Raw genomic sequence first — 9,623 nt, 5'->3', positions numbered from 1 at the left:
GAGGAAGAACTTTATACTCTTGAATTGGACTGGAAAATCATCTGAAAATGCTGAGAAACCCACTGAGCTCAACTCGCTCAAGGATTTAAGCCAAGGAAGGATGTTTCCAAGCCACATGTAATCTTTATTTTAGTTGGAGCATTCTAAGAACTACAGAGAGCTCCATAGAGCTTTTATTCCTCATTTGTAAGATTTTACATACTAAACATTGTATATTTATGCCTCAAGCAGTCAGTAACAACACTGAGCATTCTGAAATATAGAAATCAACCGAGAAGCCATCTGAAAAATGTTAAGAAATCCACTGAGGTGGCGTTCCAAATTGAATCCTATGTCCCGGTGTCTATTTTATTCAGTAATGACACCTGGAGAGTCTGTAAAATACTGGAAAACTTCTGTATTGCAGCTTGCCGATCATATTTGTAAGGTTTTACAGACTAAATGATCCACTCCTATGTCCTGATTGTTACATGATGTCAATGGATTCTGGAAACTACTGAGAAATCCACTGAGAAATACTGAGAAATGTGCTGAGAAGTTTTCTGAGAAATGATGAGCTGGCATTCCACACTTTGAAGGTTTCACACACTGAATGCTGTGTCCCTTTCCACATTGTATTCAGTGATGACACTAGGAGATGGAAAGTCTTAAAATATCCAGATAAATACTGAGAAATTCACTGAGCTAAGTCACGTTTTTTTTGTAACAGCAATGGGAATTCAACTGGAAATGCTAGGAAATCCACAAAGCTCCACATTTTATCAGGTCTAATAGACTGAATGTTGCATCCCTTAATCCTTTGTATTCAGCAATGGCGCATCGGAAGATTCAGAGAATTACTGAGATATCCACTATGAATGATGAGAAAACCCTTTAACATATGCCTCTGGACTTCAGATTCATGGCTATCTGTGCCTGAACGACACGCTGGTGCTCTGACTGCCTTCCTTAAGCTCCTGCTTTTCCTATTTGGCTATCTCTTCGTTTGAAGCCTTCCTTTATGATTTTCTATTTACTGTGACTCTTAAGACACTTTTCACCCAGTGCTTCCATTCACTACTCAAAACAAACTTCCATCCTAAATATGAAGCTGCAACTGGGACATACTGTATAACGATTTTAGTAAAGCACTTGAGTTGTGGTAAATGCACCAGATCATTTTTTGCAGGTTGTTAAACCAGCTACAGACCTGCAGATGCTGCATTTTCAAAAGGGCCACCACACTGTACGGAGCAATGTCTCACACATTGTTATATCGTTTTTTCTCTTATGAATTTTGATCATCATTTGCTTTCTTTTAATTGTTGCTATTAGAGGGATAACGATACATACATTTCACAATTTAATATGCTTTGTTTTTTGCACCAGGATCTTTTTGATACTGCAACAGACAGATATGTGCGAGTAGCAAAGTTGCAATGTAAGATATACATAGATCAGCCATTACATTAAAACCACCTCCTTGTTTCTACACTCACTGTCCATTTTATCAGCTCCACGTACCACATAGGAGCACTTTGTAGTTCTACAATTACTCACTGCAGTCCATCTGTTTCTCTGCATACTTTTTTTAGCCTGCTTTCATCCTGTTCTTTAATGATCAGGACCCCCACAAGGAGGTGGTTTTAATGTTATGGTTGATCGGTGTAAGTGCAAGCAGCGAAGTTGCAATGAAATCTGTTGTACTAACCTAACAAACGGAGCTATTAAAAAGTACCTGGTGTAAATCAGGCCATTATATTAAAGGATTTGCATGCAGCTAGCTTTACAATCAACCCAATTTTACAGATACACAGGTTCTCGCCATGCCATGCATGCCGTGTAACATTAATCCACACGTAAAAAGGCACCGTCCCAAAATGCACCTTACACCCTACAGGTGAACTATTGAGGAGTCATTTTTCTAAAATCACCATTCTACCAAACAACTAAATTTTGTGCATGTTTGTGTTTATATCTAAAATACAGTGGTACCATGAAACTCGACTTAAGTTGGTTTTGGGAGTGGCGTTGAGTTTCAAGGTATTTTTTCCTATAAGGATGTATGGGAAACCTGTTAATGTGTTCCATGGTCCCATAAAACTGCATACATTTTTGGCTTATGTAAAATAATGGGGTTGTTTTTGACACTTATACACTGAAAATAATTCAATTATAATATAAAAACACTAAAATACAATTAAAAAACAGTTAAAATTAACAAAAAATACAATAAAACCTGCACTTTACCTTTACTTTCCTTATTGTTTTCTTATGCTTCTTAATCGTGGAGATGCTGGATCTTGGAATACCGTACTCCTTATCGAGTTCAGTAAGGGCGCATTCACATGAGAAGCGGCACAATAGCTTTTGCGCTGGCTGTGCCGTAATTTCCTATGGAGTGTGGCGGTGCACAAAGCTTAACGTGACTTATTGTAAAACAACGAGCGAGGAATTTCATTAGTGGAGAGAACTTATGAGCAGTAATAATTAAGAGAGGTTTAGTGTTTCTATGTCGCTCTTTTAACACATTAAGTCACAGACTCTCTAGGAAAAGCTGATTCTCACAATTTCTCAGCCCCTCGAGCTATAACACAAGTTTAAAAGTGAAACAGCTAAACACATACATGTGAATGTGGAGTGGAGTGAATTTGACGGTTATTTCACACAAATGCAGATTCGTCTCATATTCGCACTTTGAAATGTCGAGTTTATGGGTACAAATTTCTCGACGAAGGGCCTCAACTTTCAAAGAATTCGAGTTTAGGGGCGATAAGTTACAAGGTACCACTGTATATTTTTATGTCTCAGTTTTTGCAATGTTGTCTGTGCTATACAATAAAATTCTGGAAATTTAAGGCCCCAATTACATGCATCTGGTTCATAGTGCATGGTGGCTAAGTGGGTAGCACTGTCGCCTCACAGCAAGAAGGTCCTGGGTTCGATCCCCAGGTGGGGCGGTCCATGTCTGTGTGGAGTTTGCATGTTCTCCCCATGTCTGCGTGGGTTTACTCCGGGTGCTCCGGGTTCCTCCCACAGTCCAAAGACATGCAAGTGAGATAAATTTGAGATATTAAATCATGTCCATGACTGTGTTTGATATACTGTAACCTTGTGAACTGATGAACCTTGTGTAATGAGTAACTACCGTTCCTGTCATGAATGTAACCAAAGTAACCAAACCATGACATTAAAATCCTAAACAAACAAACAAATTTACAATCACTACACATATTTATAATAAAATTTAATTACTTAATTATTGTGTATCGTTATTCCTCTAAATTGATGTAAGTGATAATGTGGAGTCTTGATTTTTGTTTCTGTCTTTAAAACATGCTTAATAATGCAGTAAAGCAAAAAATATCTCCAACTACACACTAACAATTACATTATATAGCCAAATGCATGTGTACACTTGGCCATGAGTTCCTCCCTGTTCGTGACAGGTACACAGTTTCAACAGTCTCAGCACTACTGGAGTGTGTGTGTTACTTTGTGCCCATTTAGTCAAAAGATCATTTGTAAGTTCAGACACTAATGTTGGACAAAACTTGCAATTTGATGTTCTAATTCATCTTTAATCTGTTCAGTGGTGCTGACGTCTGGGCTCTGTTCAGGCTACTGAAGTTCCTCCACACCAACCTTTTCAAACCATGTCTGTATGAACCTCACTTGTGCTGGGACAGGAAAGGGCTCATTGATGCACGTGGGAAGCGAAGGCTGGCCCGTGTGATCCGATCCAACAGACGAGCTACTGTAGCTCAAATTGCTAAAGAAGTTAATGCTGGTTCTAATTAAAAGGTGTCAGAATACACAGTGCATCACAGTTTGTTGCGTATAGGGCTGCAAAAGGGGGACCAACACAATATTAGGAAGGTGGTCATAATGTTATGCCTCATTGGTGTAGTTCAAGTTTAATATCCAGCATCCAATATTCATATCACCCTTGTAAAATAAGTAATTGCCCATCTAACTTGATAAATTCTTGCACAACATCAAGCAGCAATGACTACAACTAAACACTTCAGATACTTAGATATTAACCAATCACTGTAGAGGGATTTTGGCCTGTTAGTCTTAGCATTAACTCATTGTTTTAGGTCTTGCTACATCATCTCTAATCAGATCAACTAAGTAATTTTATTAGGCTAATCCAAACATTCAGTTCTATTTCTTAAAGGCATTTAGATGTGAACTTGCATTTGTATTTTGGATCAATGTCCTGCTGCATAACCCAATTACACCTCAGCTTCAGGTTACAAAAGATGACCTTACATTCCTCTCAGGATGTTGTTACAGAGAGTAAAATTTATCATTCATTCAATAATAGCAAGTTATCACAATATAGCTGTTTTGATGACTGGTATAATGTTCTTACTATGACCCAGCAGACATAGTGGCCAATTTGTGTCTGCTGCAGGCACTGCCAATTGTGCCTGCTAGATGGCGCCCAGCCGACTGGTAGCAGAGACGAGGTTCGAATCGGGGTGTTTAGAATCTCAGCGCTGGTGTGCTAGCGGTATATCCCGCTGCGCCACCTGGGCACCCATGAACAAATTTTATGTCTGGCTACATCTTAGAAATTTACAGCTCAGCCGCTCAGGTGGCGCAGCGGTAAAAACGCACGCTAGCGCACCAGAGCTGGGATTTCAAATACATTGTATCGACCACATGAACAACAATTGGCCTGTGTTCATATAGGGGTGGGGTATTAAGCTGGATAGGGACTCCTCGTAACTGATGCACTACGACCTCTGCTGGCTGATTGATGGTGCCTGCACAGAGGCGGGGAAAAAGTGCGGATCAAGGTGTGTCTTTCCGTACACAGGGCTTATTTGCATATACTGTATGCACTCGCCTTGTGTTGGTGATAATATGCATACGGCTGACCATGCAAAGAATTTTACAGCTCTTCCACATATTCTTTTACAGATAATGGCTCTCACTGTGATTCGTGGAGTCCTAAAGCCTAGCAAATTTTTATTTTTTTAATTGTCTTAGAATTTGGCTTTATGTTTTGTGAAAATTTGTGGTGGCTCAGTGGGTAGAACTGTGACCTCACAGCAAGAAGGTCCTGGGTTCAATTCCCAGGTGGAGTGATCTGGCTTCTTTCTGTGTGGAGTTTGCATGTTCTCCCCATGTCCGTGTGGGTTTCCTCCCTCAGTCCAAAGACATGCAGTTAGGTTAATTGAAGATTGCCCTAAGTCTGTGTGAATGTGCACGTGTGTTTGCCCTGTGATAAACTGGTGACTTGTCCAGGGTGGTTCCTGAATTATGGCCAGTGAATTGAACCCACCATGACCCTGAATCAGATAAAGTGGTGGTAAAAACAGAGAATTATTATTATTAAATGACTGAATGCATAGGTTTGATAGTAAGGTTAAGGCTGAGTAAAAATATCTGATATCTGAAAGGATATCATGGCTGGCTACACCTTAGAAATTTACAGCTGTTCCATGTATTCCTTTACAGATAATGGCTCTCACAGTGGTTCGTGAAGTCCTGAAGCCTAGGAAATTGCTTTGTAACCCTTTTTAGAAATATATATTTTACCATCCCTTTTCTTAGCCCTTTTTTAATGTTTAATGTTTTTAATGTTTTTTTAAAGACCTTGGCTTCATGTTTTGAGAACTTGATTGCTTAAATTTGATAAAAAGGTTAAGGCTAAATAAGATTTATTTTCGATTGGGCTGACTGGAAACTGCTTGCTAGATTAACCAAGGGGTGATATACAGTATATGTTGGATATATTTGTTTGTTGTTGAATGGAACCAGTCACATTTCTTTGTGTGATATGTTTTTTGTTTAATGATCTAAAATCTTATCATTTGGCTGCTCAGGTGGTGTAGCGGTAAAACACGCTAGCACAACAGAGCTGACATTTTGAACTCGTCGGTTCGAAACTCAGCTCTGCCATCCGGCTGGGCGGCTACATGAACAACGATTGGCTTGTTGTTCATACAGGGTGGGAAGCTGGATAGGGACCTCATAACTGATGCAATTCTGTACTGCACACGTGTTGGAGGGAGCGTGTGTCCGTCTTGCTTTCCTCAATCAGCAGTGGAGGGTAGTATCGGGAGAGGCGAAGCCTAATGCAATCGGCTAATTGGATACGACTAGATTGGGAAAAAATGCAAAAAAAAATCTTACAATTTAGCAAATATCTAATATTACATGGCCAAAAGTATTTAGACACCCCCTAATTATTGATATATTAATTATATTACCACTTTGTGGTAACAGTTTGGGAAACCTGTTCCTATATAACTGTGCCCCTGTGCACACAGCAAAGTCCATAAAGACATTGATGGGTTTGGTGTGGAGAAACTCCAGTAGTCTGAGCAGAGCCCTGACCTCAACCCCATTAAACACCTTTGTATTTATTTAAAATATCGATTGCACACCTGACCTTCTCCCCCTACATCAGTGTCTGACCACTCTTTTAAATAAATGGACACAAAGTGCAGCAGACACAACAAGGTCTTTTGGAAAGTCTTCCCCAGAAAAATAGAGGCTGTTTTGCCACAAAATTAAATAATGCACTTGATTTTTGAAATCGTTGTATAATTATTTTTGTTCATTGTTGGATGTCCGCATACTTTTGGTCAGTTAGTGTTTAAGCAAATGTGAATTAAATGCACTGGCTTTATTTGTGAAAGTGCATGTTTTTTTTCCTAATGCAGACTAACTTATTGTAGTACTAGCAATTAATATTTTCATATGTCTTTAAGTTTGAATTTAAATATGATTTTTTTAAGGCTGTGCTGCATTTGCCCAAAAATGTCTTTGCATGTGACAAGGCGACTTTCTCTATATTTTGGTGACACACGAATTTGTGACAGTGTCAGCTCGATGGAGGAATTCTGTTATCTTTGACACCTGACAAAAAGCTGGCAATAAATATACACAAATTCAGTACACTGCATAGCTAATTAAACTAAAAAAAAAAATAGAGGTTCTTGTTGCTTAACTTTTAGTATATTCTTTTCTTTTTTAAAGTTTTATTTAAGACAATGTTTTTGTATTGCTGTGAATTTAATTGTACGTGTATGGCACCTTTTACAATGGACATTGTCTCAAAGCAACATAAAAAACATTTAAAAAAAAACAATTGACAAGCTGAGGGTAACAGTGAGGAGCAAGAACTCCCTAAATATTACAAGGTTGAATACCTGAGAGGAACCAGACTCAACAGGGACCCTTCTTACTTGGGTGGCCTAAAGCAGTGGTTCTTAAACTGGGGGCAGCAGCCCAACATAGTCCTCATTGAGCCTAGAGTATGGCTCCGGCTGCATTTGATAATAATAATCACGTGTGATGGGACGGGAAAATCAGTAGGCTATTAGCATATGGGAGATCTTCTGTGATGTCATATCTATTTCTAAACAAAAAAAAACCTTGGGACTTTAAGAATAGAAAATATTTGATTTGCCCACCTCAAAAGTGCAAAAGTCGATGGATGGCGACTATGAATAACTATGATTCAGCTGTGGTTGTAGATCCTGCTAAAGCAGATCCAGGTGAGGAAGCTTCCACCACAAGTTTACCAGAAGTAAACCCACTACATCAACCAAGGATTCAGAAAATACCAAGATCATACCAATACCTTCACCATGGATTTATCCAAATTCCTATAAGCAAGATAACAACTTTTGTCATTCTCACTGAAAGTATATGCATAACATCATAACCTGTGTTAATGGGGTCCCAGATGTTTTTTTTAAACACAGGGATGTCTAAAACAAAAAAAAAGGTGAACCACTGGCCTAGAGTATATTCAGAATGATCCATAGTGACTTACAATACTTTGACAGTATACAGTCTAAGCAATTGAGGGTTAAGGGCCTTGCTTAAGGGCCCAACAGTGGCAACCTGGCAGTGGTGGGGATTAAAACGGTGACCTTTCGATTACTAGTCCAGTTCCTTAACCACTAGGCTACAACTGGCCTACAGTTTAACCAAAGTTATAACAAATTACATAAAGAAAGTAATTGTTCATCATCCTTTAGTTCATCATTAGAGTAGAGTCTGATTTTCTGGACATTGCGAGTGCAGTCATTGCAGATTCCCATTACATCCAGCAGAGATGGATGGCATTGTTGGCATGGCAGCCCCAAACCTATGGGCTGTAACTTCAGGTGAGTGAAAAGGTTCACATCAGAACCACCTTGAGGTATAAAACAGAATATATAGATAAAAATAAATCCAGTTGAAAGTCTAATCATAAATTCTGAAATATGAGAAATTTAGTCAAGCTAATAAACATTTTTGAACTTCTTATGGCCGGCACGGTGGCTCAGTGGGTAGCATTGTCGCATCACAGCATGAATGTCCTGGGTTCGATCCCCAGGCAGGGCGGTCCGGGTCCTTTCTGTGCGGAGTTTGCATGTTCTCCCCGTGTCTGCGTGGGTTTCCTCCAGGAGCTCTGGTTTCCTCCCACAGTCCAAAAACATGCAGTCAGGTTAATTGGAGACACTGAATTGCCCTATAGGTGAATGGACGTGTATATGTGTGTCTGCCCTGCGATGGACTGGCGCCCCGTCCAGGGTGTTACTGTGTGCCTTGTGCCCATTAAAAAGCTGGGATAGGCTCCATAAGTGTTTATTTTAGTTGAAATAAGGAATTAGGGCTATGGAATTATCTCTGTACTAAACATTTTAAAGTTTGTCTTTATGGATGTTGCTTTGCATACAGGGGTCATGCTAAAACAGGAAAGTACCTTCCTCAAACTGTTTATACACTGTAATTAATTTCATGAGGGTGTCCAATGGGTCTGGCAAAGACATTTAGCCATATAATGTACACCGATCAACCATAACATTAAAACCACCTCCTTGTTTCTACACTCACTGTCCATTTTATCAGCTCCACTTACCATATAGAAGCACTTTGTAGTTCTACAATTACTGACTGTAGTCCATCTGTTTCTCTGCATGGCCAGGACCCCCACAGGACCACCACAGAACAGGTAATATTTAGGTGGTGGATCATTCTCAGCACTACAGTGATGGTGGAGGTGTGTTAGTGTGTGTTGTGCTGGTATGAGTGGATCAGACACAGCAGCGCTGCTGGAGTTTTTAAATACCGTTAGACATTTATTATTAGACACTCCTACGTAGTTGGTCCACCTTGTAGAGCTGTTGTTGCTGCTGTTTGAGTTGGTCATCTTTGAGATCTTCATCAGAGGTCACAGGACGCTGCCCACGTGGCGCTGTTGGCTGGATATTTTTGGTTGGTGGACTATTCTCAGTTCAGCAGTGACAGTGAGGTGTATAAAAACACTCATACCAGCACAACACACACTAACACACCACCACCATGTCAGTGTCACTGCAGTGCTGAGAATGATCCACCACCCAAATTATACCTACTCTGTGGCGGTCCTGACCATTGAAGAACAGCATGGAAGGGGGCTAACAAAGCATGGACTACAGTCAGTAATTGTAGAATGACAAAGTGCTTCTATGGTAATTGAAGCTGATAAAATGGACAATGTGTGTAGAAACAAGGTGGTTTTATGAATGAATAAATAAATCGTTTGAGCACTTTGGCTACCCCGGTACACCCAAGCAGTCAAACTCTGTCCACCAGCTTTAAAGGCTTTTATTTTGACAATAGCCTCTCTGCACATGGAAAGTATA

This window comes from Trichomycterus rosablanca, chromosome 3 (genome assembly GCF_030014385.1).
Source record: "Trichomycterus rosablanca isolate fTriRos1 chromosome 3, fTriRos1.hap1, whole genome shotgun sequence".
In the NCBI taxonomy this organism is placed as follows: Eukaryota; Metazoa; Chordata; class Actinopteri; order Siluriformes; family Trichomycteridae; genus Trichomycterus; species Trichomycterus rosablanca.
Note: the sequence above shows the minus strand (reverse complement) of the source record.